Source organism: Chelonoidis abingdonii, chromosome 4 (assembly GCF_003597395.2).
Source record: "Chelonoidis abingdonii isolate Lonesome George chromosome 4, CheloAbing_2.0, whole genome shotgun sequence".
NCBI lineage: Eukaryota > Metazoa > Chordata > Testudines > Testudinidae > Chelonoidis > Chelonoidis abingdonii.
Window position 1 is genome coordinate 132,436,397 of NC_133772.1, and position 14,020 is coordinate 132,450,416.

At 40.8% G+C, this 14,020-nt stretch overlaps 1 long non-coding RNA gene across 4 annotated transcripts in view; it reads left to right on the forward strand.

Annotated features, from left to right (window-relative positions):
- The window catches only part of LOC142046791 (uncharacterized), a 156,234-nt gene extending 155,000 nt beyond the window's left edge, over window positions 1-1,234 (forward strand). For all 4 annotated transcript variants that reach the window (XR_012655839.1, XR_012655838.1, XR_012655841.1 and 1 more), the window contains exon 5: window positions 118-1,234. This is a non-coding gene — a long non-coding RNA (uncharacterized LOC142046791). The remainder of the gene's footprint in view (window positions 1-117) is intronic.
- The last annotated feature ends 12,786 nt before the right edge of the window (window positions 1,235-14,020 follow it).

Here is a 14,020-nt window from a genome sequence, read left to right on the forward strand (position 1 = left end):
CTGTTATTTCTCCATAAGGAATATTAAAGCAACCGTAAACAGTTAAATAACTTACAAAGTTGAGTGGGTTTTTTCCTTTTCCTTCCTTTTTTCTTTTATTTACATATCCAATTGCAGATGACCAGAACTCCATGATGCTGAGAGATCAGTCCTGTCCTTTCCTTGGTGCAATTACATGACCACTTTGAGCTCTCAGGCGTGTGAGGACGGAGAAGAAAAACAAGATGTGCAAGGATGTAAGTGAGGCTATAACCATGAACACCTAGTCAATGCCATCAAACAGCTGTCAGGGGAGATGCTACCATCTTCCTTGTTGTTGAAAGGCAACCCAAGAGCCCCTGAAGACACAGTGTCTGGGACATGTAGGTGAGAATTCTTCAATCTCTTCCTCAAATCTCAGTCATCTAGATGTTTGCCTACAGATAGCGCAACAGCAATAAATTGTATTAAATATAAATGAATACAGCAGAAATTCTTCCATGGGTATTCTAGATACATCACTGTTATTGCCCATCTCAGAAGGCTCATTGGGTGATGACTTGCCATCTCCTCTTTTATTGTCCAGTTCATGAGTTAATCCTTCTGGCTGCTGTATGAAGCTGTGAGCAATTAATAATAATTCATCACTGTTTGCTGAAAGCATATTGTGTTGTGTAAAAGAGATGTAATCTCAAAATATATGAGGTGAAACAAGGAGTGGAATTTGAGTGTTATTGCACTAGGGTTTTATTAATAGGTTAGTGACTGTAGAAATAACAACAACAAAATCTATGTGTATAATTTGAAGGCAAACTCTCCCCTCTACTAATCCAGCCTTTCAGACCTGCTGAAAACAATTGCATTTCAAGGGGAAGTTGCTGAGAAAAACAAAGTCAATTTTAAAAAAATAAACATGATAGAAATGTCTGTCTAAAAACTCTAAGCCCTGAGTTGTTAGGGGAAGAAAACAATTTTATTAATTAGATGATCAGTTATTACAATATTAGGATACCATTTCTTGGTCTGGTCTAGTGCAGCTTGTGTTTGTTTGGGATACTTCTATTATCCAATTTGGCCATCAATAATGAAATTGTTCCAGTGAGTTATTTAATGTAATTGCTATAATTCTCTAATCTGAATATTTATATCAATGTTGTGGGCTAATCACAGATACATTCACTGTATTTTATCTATGTTGATTTTCAGCATCTATACCGATTGTGTTCAGAAATAAACTGCCACGTTTGAGCTGTGAGAGTTTGCTTGTATTTCAAACTTTGTTTCCAATGGTTCCCTTAAAGAGACTGAACTGAGTAAAATAGATTGGCATACCTCAGCTAGTTCTCAGTTAACGCAATGCCCAGCACAAAGGCAGAATGGAAAGGGGAAGCAATGAATAAAGCAATTATAGGAGCTGATAGGGACATCCTGGGCCTGATCCAGCTCCCACTAACACTGAGGCCCAGATTCGTAGGTACCTAATGACCCTGGAGCATCTAGGCCAGTGGTTCTCAACCAATTTACCATTGTGGGCTGCATCCAATACTACCTGTGTGGCCCTGAGGATGTCACATGGGCTGCAGCTGTGTGCTGATTGGGCTGCAGGTTGATAACCACTGAATGGCCTAAGAGTATTGCAAAGGGATGGAATATCAAATGCACCTTTCCTTTTATTGCTATAAATCAGACCCTTAATTCTACAGTGTAAACTGTCTCTAAGTTTCCTGTGTAATACCACCACTTTCACATACATCTTCCAACCATGTAATAAACATGTTTATCCAAGTATGGAATATGCACCAATTGCTGTCACTCATTAATGAGTGCACAGTTGACTTGCACAACCTTGAACCACACTGTGTGCATGAAGTATGAATGAGAAGTAAACAAGTTTGTTTCTCTCTTTGTTCTTTTGTACAGAGCAACCTGTTAATATGTGTTATAAATAAAATGTTCCTGTGATAGTGACTTTAAAGAGCCATTTTAGGGTGCATGCCACCTCTTTGCTTACGTGACATATAGGACTCCAGACTGTCTAGTGCCTCAACTGGAATCTGCTGTTCCCACCAGCCTCCTTGCCCCAGCCCACCTTTGCTCTCTGAATTAGACAGCTGAATGTGAAACAGATTTGCTTAAAAATGCATACAAAAGGGCAGGGGGCGTATTAAACTTGAGAGGGATGACAGTGCCAGTCTGACTCATGATTTGCCAGTCATAAAATAGTGTCACTGCACTGGTAACTCATGTAGCTACTTGTTTGCTCAGCCACAAACCAATGTGTTATGTGCATTGCACTCAAACAGCTAGAAAGCCTAATTAGCATAAAATTGTGTGTGTTCTTACATATAACGTCGCATTGGTACTCTTGCTGTTGAGCTCATATTTGCTTGCTGTAAGGAGCCATCTAGTGAGGGTTTACTGTACATAAAAGTGAAGAAACTTCTTTTAGCGTTTTCATCTAGGCATGGAACTCCCTAGGTAAAAGTGACCAAACATTTTATTTTTATGTGCTAATTCTGTAGTCCTAATCCTAACTATGGCAAACACTAACATTGCCATGTAGGAGTGGTGTGTTTTACTTAGTGATCATGTGGTGACCTTTCCTCTTCTTAAGAAATACCAGATCATAAACTATATATTGGTCTGATTCAGACTTGGCATTACTCCACTGGAACCGCAACAGGTTTGAATTTGGCCTACTGCCTTTAATTTCCTTGCCTGAGCATTTTAGTAAACACGTGTGGAGCTCCAGAGACACCATGTGCCTGCCCACTTGAATTTCCCTGACAGACCTTGAAATTATTATTTGCATTACAGCAACACCTAGAGACCCCCACTGTACTACATGCTGTACAAACACATAGTCCAAGACAGTCTCAGATTGCTTACAATAGAACTAAATAAGACAGACAATGTGGGGGAGAAGGTGGCGAAAGGCTGTATTATCATTTTATTTCACTGATGGGGAACAGAGAGATTCAGTGATGTGCCCTACATCACACAAGAAGTGTATGGCATAGCTGGAAATTTACCTCAGTCTCCCAAGTTGTGATCCAAGGCCTTAGCTAGTTAAGACCATCCTTTCTCTCTTACATAAACACAGGTAACATAATACACAGTCATTTGAACAGTGATCACTCTTGTTTAATTTTTTTCTTTATAAATGCTCAGTGAAATTAAACAGAACAAAAATGCTACAATACAGCTGAGAATGTCAATGCAGCAAAACAGGAAACTCTGAGGATACGTCTATACGTGTTCAGTGTATGCGGGATCAATTTATCGCTTCTTGTCTGGATGCGATAAATCAATCCGCCAGTCGACGCCAGTACTCCACCTCGGCAGGAGGAGTAAGTGGAGTCAACAGGGATGCCAAGGCAGTCGACACGTTGCTGTGAGGACAGCCAGGTAAGTCGAACTAAGATACTTCAACTTCAGCTATGCAAATAGCGTAGCTGAATTGCGTATCTTAGTTCCAACCCCACCCCCCGCTAGTGTAACCCAGGCCTGTGTTAATGCACCCACATTAAAAATGACATGGCCATGTTGCAAATCTATATTATCAATTTAACAGCCTATGGCGTACTGCAAAATGCTACTGTAGACATGCTATTAAATACTAAACTGTTAAGTCTGTCATGAGAATGGAAGTGCCTTGCCTGCTCACTAGGGAGTGAGATTCTATGCTGCGCCCCTGGAGGCCCAATACAGAATGCACATCCCTGAGATGGGGGAAATACAGATGGTTTGAAGTCACCTTTGTGCAGGAGCACAGATGATCTGTGTCTGCTAATAGTGTGTGTGGGGGGGAGGAAGTGGGAGGGGAGAGTGAGGGCAGCAGTCTTCAGCAGTGTTACTGAGCATGCTCACTACAAGTCAAGCAGCAAATTGGGGGGACATGACCCCATTTGCCCCTCCCCCCCCATGTGGGGTCTGAAACAGCATCCTGTGTAAGTCAGAGCAGTCTTCCCATGCCCTGCTTTACCCTAGCAGCCTGAGGGCTGCTTATGGGATGCTCCACAATCTAAAGCATTCCAGAATCTCCCTAGAGGGATGCACTATGGACAGTCCTCCTTTGCCCCATGCACACCTCTTGTGGTGGGAGTTTGCAAGGGGGTAGCACAGAGTCACTTACAGCAGCCTTAGGCTGTGTCTGCACTGGGCTTCTTGCAGCATAAGGCCAGCTCCTGTACTCTGCCAGAGTGGGATAGAGGGGGTGGACAGAGGAAGGTATCTGCCCCTAAAAGGATTATAATGCCATTGTTATGTTCTTCCATGCACAAAGAACAACCAATCTAAAGCTGGGACTATTTTAGATAAAATCAAAGTAAAGTCTCTGTGGGAGAGCACAGTATGCATCTTCTCTATACTGACTATAACTCTGAGAACAAAATGGCTGCTGCAGAGTTTTTAGACATTTAAAGGTGCAGTACACAATAAACAAAGCCACCGGCTTTTCATAGCTACACTGTACGTTGGTACAGTTAAAGTGGTGCAACTTTTGTGTGTAGACAAACCATTAGCCTACAAAATTCGCCCATTGTTCCAGAAAGAGGACATCACCCTGAGTTATTTTCTGCCTGTCTGTCATTTTACACTTATTATTTCTGGCTGTTTTAGAAAGTGCAAACAAAGAGCAGTCATTCTGAAACATCCATTTTTTAATGGAGTAAACAATATTGATTGAATATCTAGTTAATTTAAGAGGGAGAATTTAGTGGTTGTAACTAAAAGTTTAAAAAACAGACAAACAGAACCACACAAAATGTATTTGATATGATCATTTCATCACAGCTTTTAAAAGTTTAGTTTTATATTTGCAATTTGTGAGCTGAGAGAATCAGCTGAATTCAATCAAATTGGTTTGTTCTTTGTCTATCTGTGGTCACCATAGCTACCATTTCAATCTGTTAACATATGTGGTATTATTTTGTTCCCTTCTCTTAAACTCTTTATTCACAGATGCTGTCAAGATTTCCCTTTGTACATAGCTGATCTGTTTGTGCCAGATTTGGCTCTGTGCCTTTTCAAATTAGAGTCTTGGAGATGGCTACTGAATGATTAGACACTCAAATAGTACAGCAGTGGGAACTAGGTATAAGCACGTAGGTAGAGACAAGTCTATGATTCCAGTAGTGAGTGGGCCCTGGGGAGAAATGCATTGGAAAGACAATGTAGGAGGTCTATCTTTTGCTTATATGATCTATAGATGTAGGCCATTTTAGGTGTGTGGGGCCAGAACTTCAGCTGATGTAAATCAGCATAGAGCCATTATATTCAGTGGAGCGTCACCGACTTGCACCAGCTGAGGATCAGCTCCTGTAATGGTGTTCATTATAAAATTGTTTTGTCAGAAACAAGGAGCCTACAGTTAATACATCTGAACAAAAAAGTAAATGACATTTAATACCTTCTATTTTCTTTTACTACTTTCAGCTCCATAGAGCAGGTTCACACTGCCACTGAATATTGGTGTGTATCTGCTCTGTACAGTGTCGATGATCAGCAGTATTTAGCTGATATAAAATTATTCACATTTCAGATCTGAACTGGCATAACATGAAAAATTAAGCTTTTTTTGTGAATGGGAAGACAATTAAGGGAACTTGTTTTTCTCTACTGGCAGTGTAAGAAGCAGGTAATGATACTGAGACTAGTACATGTACTATACAATTTGTAATGTGGAAGCTACAGGGAAATCAATCAACCTGAATATATACTGAGAGTCCATTTTCACAATGAAGCTCTGGCTATAATTTTTTTCCCATTCATGTAGGCTTTTTAAAAACCTTTGGTTAAAAGCACATTGGGTCTGATTTTCAAAGGTGCTGCTGAGTGCCCACACCTCCTGTTGACTTTAACAGGAGTTATAGCTGTTCAGCACTTCTGACAATCAGGCCCCTAACTCTAATTCATACAGAGAGTAGGTGGAGAAGCTGTCTCTGAAGCAGTATTGTAATGAGGGGATAATTCTGTCTCTCCTTCGTGCCTTTCAGTACAGATGAAAGAGTGATGGGGAGTAACATTATCTGCACCAAAAAAGAAATTCTGATTTCCCAATCCCACGAGCAGGGATGATATCATATCACGATTCACAATAAGTCACAGCTGCTTTTCCAGTATAAAGCATATTTAGGATTCCTAGCTAAGCTATACAAATTCACTTAGCATGTGTGAATAGAAACCAAATTGACAAGATAGACCATAACAGCTCTGAAAGGCCCATTAGTGCCTGTCGTGTGAAAACTCTATTTTTAAAGAGCAAGTATTAATCACATTTACGCAGGAGACTGTAACTGCTCCTTTTAAATCACTACTGTCTATCAGAGAAACAGACCTGAAGAAGAGCTCTGTGTGGCTCTCAAGCTTGTCTCTCTCACCAACAGAAGTTGGTCCAATAAAAGATATTACCTCACTCACCTGGCCTCTCTATCCGAGAAACAATCAGAACCAATACCACGATACACAGAAAAACCAGGGGGCAGATTCTTGTTCTTGAATAAACTGATGTCAAACCAGAGTATTTCCATTGTTCCATTGGAGTTATGCCAGTTTTATGCCAGTCACTTTAGATTTACACTGGTGTTATTCTGATATGTGATAATGATGAGCATGGTATAAATGTTTAGCTAGATACATAAGCCCCTTCGTTTTCAGTTTAAACCAATTTTTACCAAAAAAAAAATCCCAGGTTTTAAAAAAAGTATTACTTGTTTTTTTTCCAATTTTCACCCTACTTTTATATCATTCCAATATATTAAAAATAACTTGTTTTATTAGGAAAATACAATACATTGTATGAGATATATATATTATGATACTACAGTAGTCTGTGTGTATATGATTTTCACCTGTTTTTGTTGTTGTTGTAATAAACGCTGATAAATTCCTGGCAAAAATTAAATAAAATTAAAATTGAAAATGAAGGGCCCGATAGAAATATCAGAAGCTGGCCCAACCCTCGTTTCCAGAGATGAATTTCCACAACAGGTTGTTGTGAGAGGATAATATTTTATCAAAAAGAACCCAGTATGCAAGAAACAACATTTTAGTCGCATGGTTGCTGCTCTTGTGGAGCATGAGGGAAATATCCAGTATTTTCAATCTTAAATGTAAGAAAAGCAAGGGACTCAGGAGTGTGTGGCCATTTGTTTTATTGTGATTTTAAAAGGTACTGTCATGACATTTTCTTAATTTTTAAATGGTTCCTTAGATGCTGATAATCCCTCAGACATTTGACACTAAATCAAAGTTTTACTGATTTATCTTCTCTCAGTTTGCACGTGTTTGAGGTTTTCTTTAGAAAATAGCACTGATGCTTTTGCTATTTTGACCCTACAATCTTGACAGCATGCCTTAGAGTCAACAATCTGTTCATAGAAACACTGGGCCTGATTCATCTCACGCTGGTGTAAGAGAAATGCAGTAACTTCAGTGGAGTCACTCCCAATTTATACTGCTGTGAATCAGAACAGCCCATTGTTCTGGGGCCTATTTTTCATGTAGATTCAATTCACTCTTACAATATCTTCCTTGCTCCTTCTACATTTTTGGTGTTTTGGAGCAATTTCAAGTGATTTTCTAATGCTTACAAAGGGCCAGATTGCCACTTCCTACAGAAAAGCCTGTGGGAGGAGAGAAACTCAATATAGTTCCCTTTGGAGAACTCCCTCGGTAGAAGGAGATGAGGGTGGATGGGGAAGCAAAGGGGGTTGTGGTTATAGGAGGCCTCCCATCCTCCCAACTACACAAATCAGAAGCCCTTTAGTATGGATTTAGACTCAGCAGGGCCTCCCTTCCTGGTTCCTACTTGAGCTACCCTGCTATTGGCTACTCAGTAAGCAGCTGCAAAGGTGGCCCAGAGGGAGGTAATGGAACCCCCAGCTGTTTTACTTGCTGAAAATCTGTACAGAGCTCTCATTTGTGCCCTAGAAATCTATGGAGCCCTTTACCTGTGGGGATCCAGTGGTAAGACAGTTGCACAAGAGTGGAATCTAAGGGGTTGCAGAGATGGCACTCCTCTCCCTCTTTGCTAACTTGCCACTTCTCACATGTGGATCTTTGCAACAAGATCCTGGCCAGTGAAAGCACTGGAACTACTCAGCTATGAGATGATAGTACATAGGAGTTTTTATAGTTGGTCAGACTAATGTGCCATCTAGTCCACTATCCTCGCCACCAAAAATGGTCAGTACCATATGCTTCAGAAGAGATGCAAGAAACCCTGCAATAAGTAGGCAGTTCTAGGATACCTGCTCCCTGAGGAAATTTTTTTCCCAAGCCTCAGTAACTCAAGATTAGTTTAAACTCTGATGTATGAGGGATTATAGCCCTTCCAAAGCTCTTTTTTAAAATAACATTTACTCTGATAGCTCTAGATGTTCTTGTAATTCATACAAATGTCTAATAGTCTTTTGAATCCCATTAAACTCTTGGCCTCAGTGATATCTTGTTGCAAAGAGTTCCACAGGCAAATCATGTTCTGTATGAAGAAGCATTTCCTTTGATCAGCTTTGAATTTGCCACCTTTCAGTTTCATTGGTCAGGCGTATGTGATGTACACTACATGTTCCGTTATTGCACTAGACTGGGTGGTATGAAGATAAGGACATTGACTGAAATCTCAGTCTTCAAACTCCCATTGCCTTCAGTAGGGCCAGAGTTACACCCAGGATCTCTGTATGTTGTTATATACTATTGAAGATAGGGTGAAAATGTGAATTGTAATAAAAAAGTTTATGAAAAGATAGTGACGATCCTCAAGGTCACCTGTTACATTAGCCTGCACTAAACAGGCTGCTTAAAAGAAACTCCATTTGCATTTTGCTTAGCCCACCAAGGCTGGTCTATACTATGTGATATATTTGAAAACATGAGTTTTTCATTTGAAATGTAATGCTTCTGAAAAGTACCAGATTGTAGCCTGGAGCTCTCTGTTTATCTATAGATTAGATTAAAGCAAAGATGGCAGCCACGCAAGATTCCCCATGGTGACTAGCTAATCTGTCTTAATCCTAACCTGGAGTGACCACCTCTAGAGGGGAGAAGATACCACTGTGTGTGTACATTTAGTGCTTCGCTTCTCTGCTGAGGCATCCAGCAAGGGCACCAGTGTATGTGATGGTAATTTTATATCCATGGCACTTCTACCTCTCCGAACTCTGGTTCTTGCTTCATTCCCAGCATTTCCCTCTTTTCCCATCCTCACAGTATCTCCTTTGGGCCCTCCTTTTGTAAACTCTCGCTATCCCATCCTAGTGTCAACCACCTCATCTCCTTCACTATTGCCCATCTGCAAGGATCAGATGGGGTAGGCAGGGAAGGTGGTGGTACTCTTTCAGCCTCTGCTCCCAAAATAAACTCCACCCATGTGATTGGCCAAAATAAGATGCCACACACAATAGATTGTGAAGATGTTCAAAATTTCATTGTGTCACCGCTTTGCTCCAATGGGTTCCTGGAATCTGGCTCTCTCTCGGTAAGGCTTGAATATGCCTTGGGCACTGTTACACTCCTTGGGCTTGGCTCCTTCGTGACTAGGGTGGTGGCTGTGATGCTGGCAAAAAAATAAGCGGTGGCTGTGATGCTGGCAAACCAGGTGCGAGCTCTTGCCAAGGCTTTAGGATTCAGTCAAGAACTGACAAATTCATTGCTGGAAATCGATCTGCTTCACCTGTGTGTTAGTATGGTTAAGTGGTGCGGGCCGAGGGACTTACTGGCCGCCGCTTCCAGCAGCCCCCATTGGCCTGCAGCGGTGAACCGTGGCCAATGGGAACTGCGATCGGCTGGAACTGCAGACGGGGCAGGTAAACAAACTGGCTCGGCCCGCCAGGGGCTTTCCCTACACAAGCAGAGACCCCAGTTTGAGAAACACTGCCATAAGGAAATATTTAAGTTTTTGCTTTATAACTGTAAAAAAATGTTTGCTCTGAAACTTTGAACCCAGTCAGGAGGGATCATCTCCTGCCCATCAAGAAGGCTGATCAAAACTCAATGGGCCATTGTGAGACATCACAATACAAAGACTTTGTTAGTTGCCCCTTCACACCCATGAAGAGGCTGCATGCAAAAGGGCTCGTCCCATCAGCTTCAGTTCTGGAAGAAGGAAATAAAAATAGCTGACAAAAAAAAAAAATCCCTCTTTTTGCTGTTTGGACTCTCGCAGAAGCAGAAATCCCCATGGTCAACCTGAGTTAGCCCTAAAAAACATTCAGAACTGACAGATTACTACAAGTCTGTCACTTTTAAAACCATAGACTGTAACTCATTTGCCTATATATGCTTGCCTGCTTTAACCTTGTAGTAACGCTCTCATTTCTTTCTGTTAATAAATACGGAGCTAGTTTACTATAGGACTGGCTACAAGCATTGTCTTAGGCGTGAGAGCTAAGGCACAAATTGACCTGGAGTAAGTGACTGGTCTCTTGGGACTGGGAGCAACCTGAATATTTTGTGATCTTTGGTGTAGAGCAGCTACCTATCACTAAATCCAGCTTGCCTGGCTGACAAAATAGATTGGAATGCCCGACGGGCGACTATATAGGAAGACTGTTATAGTGCGTTAGGAGTTCACACTTGTTACTGGATTGGTGAAATCTAATTATAGAATATATAACCAGTTTGGGGCCTCTGTTCTGCTTCTTGACAGCCTGCCCTGAGGCTGGCATTCACGGTCAGGAGCCGCTCCAGACAGTGTGCCATAAGCATCTCCCAAATATCACCCATTTTTCGTTATCAAAATGAAATATCAGTCCCGGGAAATTGTGCAGCTTTGGGACCCTCCGTCCCCTTTGTTACCTGAGCAATTAAATAGTTTGCAGTGTTTACATTTAAATTATCTTCCCTGGGCATCCGAGTTAACACATCACTGAGACTAAATGCCATAGCTCACACCTCTCAGTGCTATTGCTTTCTGCATGGTTACAGAACTGGGTTACACTTGGTTCACATTTTGGGAGCTTTCGCCACAACCATAACAGCTAAAGACTGTTGTATCTTGCTGAGGAGCTGAGCTGTGTCAGGATAAATCCTTTATTATGAACAGGAACTGTGCACAGAACTGAGATAGCAAAACTTCCTACTACTCTGTGTCATTTCAGCCTGCTACTGCCCTGCCCTGGGCTTCTTTGTTCTAGCCAGAAGTGTGTCACAGGAAACCAAAGACTGCGTCTAGAGAAGGGGTTCTCAAACTAGGTGTTGAGACCCCTCAGGGGTCACGAGGTTATTACATGGGAGGCAGGTCACGAGCTCTTAGCCTCCACCTCAAACCCCGCTTTGCATCCAGCATTTATAATGATGTTAAATGTATATATAAAAAGTGTTTTAAATTTATAAGGGGGGGGGTCACACTTAGAGGCTTGTTATGTGAAAGGGGTCACCATTAGAAAAGTTTGAGAACTGCTGGTCTAGAGTGTACAGGAAGTGTGGCATCTCTGCACTTCCGGGAAGACACACTTTACAGCACAGAGATTTACTTTGGAAAAAAAAAAATAAAACTGAGATTCTGGAGAACAAGATAGTAGCTTCAAAGAGGTTTCAACTGGTGTATGGGAAGAACCAGCTGTTTCTCGGACCTGCCTATCTGCCCTTCACCTTTCACCTGGCACTTCCCTGATTTCCAGCTCCGTCCTCTGCTCTCAGCTCCGTCCTCAATTGTTAGTTCACTCAATTGTCTCCACCCTTCTGGACTCCTTTGCTCCTTGTAAAGTCTATCCCACTAATCTCATCAGCATGCTGACTTCGCTACACCTTTCTTCTCTTTGTGTATGCCTACACTACAACACTGTACCACTGGAGTGTAGTTGTGACCTACATTGGCGGAAGGGTTTTTTCCATCAGTGTAGTTAATCTGCCTCTCCAAGTGATGGTAACTAGGTTGACAGAAGAATTCTTCTGTTGACCTACTTGTGTCTACACTGGGGGTTAGATACACCTAACTGTGGTGCTAAAAGTGCAAAATTTTTCACAGCCCTGAGTGATGTAGCCAAGTTGAACTAATTTTTAAGTGTGGACTGGGCCTTGATTTCAATGGGAGCTAGGTGTGTAGGTGCTTTTGAAAGTCCCACCGGGCACCTATCTGTATATTTACTTACATAAATACCTTTGAAAATCTGGCCCTTAGCCACCCAAATCCCATTGAAAGTGAATAGGATTTGGGCACCTAATTTCCTTAAATCGCTTTGAAAATTCCAGCCTAAATCTTGCGTAAAGCTGGTGTCATGGAGCTCTGAGATTATAAATCGGTTTCTGATCTGCTTCTACAGTGACTTAACACCTAGAGAAAGAACCTTAATGTTTATTCTGAGACATCTTGTTCAATGCTTAATATTTTTTTCTGATAGTCGTTTAATGTGCAGACACCACTCCCTGCCATGCTGACAAACAGCGAGACAGTATAGACTTGTACTCTCTGTCTGTCTATATCTATCTGTTGTCTCTTGTCTTATACCTAGATTGTAAACTCCTTGGGGTCAGGGACCATGTTTTTGTTCTGTCTGAACACTGCCTACGACCTGATCTCTGACTAGGGCCCTAGGTGTGATAGTTAAACAAATAATAATAAGTATTAAATCAGTAGGCAGACTGGGTAACTATCTTTTCTACTATGAGTGACCACAATGATCTCATTTGCTGCAGTGTGGCCATTGCTAAAATATATATACCTGGTTTAAACAAGAATATGGAAATACATTATACATCTGGTGAGAGATGCTTCTCAAGACTGAGGAAATTAGGAATGATTTTCTGTTAAGTAATCCCTTTCTTTCAGCAACTGACAACCATGCGCATGTGTAACTTCAGTATTGTCACCTTGATGGACTATCCAAACTCTTGACCCTATGGAGGAGCAGAGGACTTTGCTTGGGAATGAAGTCTATCAATGGTACTTATCTGCCCCTCGTCCCCCACTGTAGTATGTGAACACCTCACATTCTGTAATGGATTTATTCTCTCAAAACACCTGTGAGCTAGGGTAGTGTTGTTATCCTCCCCATCTGTAAGATGGGGAACTGAGACACAAAGAAGCTAAATGTCTTGGCCAATGTCATGGACAGAATGTTCTGTCTGCAGGGGCAAGGCCGGCGCTTCTATGAAGAAGAGTTCTGTGCATCTCAAAAGCTTCTCTCTTTCACCAGCAAAAGCTGGTCCAATAAAACATTTTACCTCACCCACCTTGTCACTTGTATTCTGTGCAGGGGTAGGGACATATGGGACTTAATCCTGCTCCAGTTCAAATCAGTGGGAAAACTCCTACTAAATGCTACTTAATGTAAGTGTAGTACAATTTGATCAAGTCTGAAAATAATAAGTGATTTATAAAATTGGCAGTAAGTGTTGTTTGAAAGTAAAATTATCAATATTTTATTATTAAAATACATAATACTATAATATAAATCATATTTTAATTTTGAGTCCTAATTTTGAGCATACAGTCACCAAAGGTGATATATGAGATATAACCATAGAAAAAATACAAAATTAATCTGTGACCCTGCAAAGACTTGTGCACATGCTTAACTTTGAGGACATGATTAGTCCTGAGTTAAACAGATCTACTCAAGTGTGTAAAGGTAAGCACATGCAGTAGTCTTTGCAGGGTTCAGGCCTCAGTGTCAACATAAACTCCTTTTGAATCTAACTCAAATTCCTTTTCATAGGAAAATTAGAAACTATTCCCATCACCCATATTTCTGAAGTAGAAATACTGGAGCGTAGAATACAGAAAAGGATAACTAACATTCTGCTAAGTTTGCATTTTTGTCTCATGAAATGTGTGTATTTTACTGTAGAACTAACACATTTTGAACCAAGAAATATTTGCAGTTGCTATGCTGGAAGCTTGAGAGCATCACTTATTATTCCTGTGATTTAGAACATCCTTTTGAAAAAAAAACATGGAACCAGAAATTGCTGTTGTGAAATTAGTTTTTTGAATTTGTGAAAAAGTAATACATTTTTACTGCAAAAATAACCAATTTTACAATATACTGGGAAAGAATATAAAACACTGTATGGATTTTTTCTATATGTGCACATATAT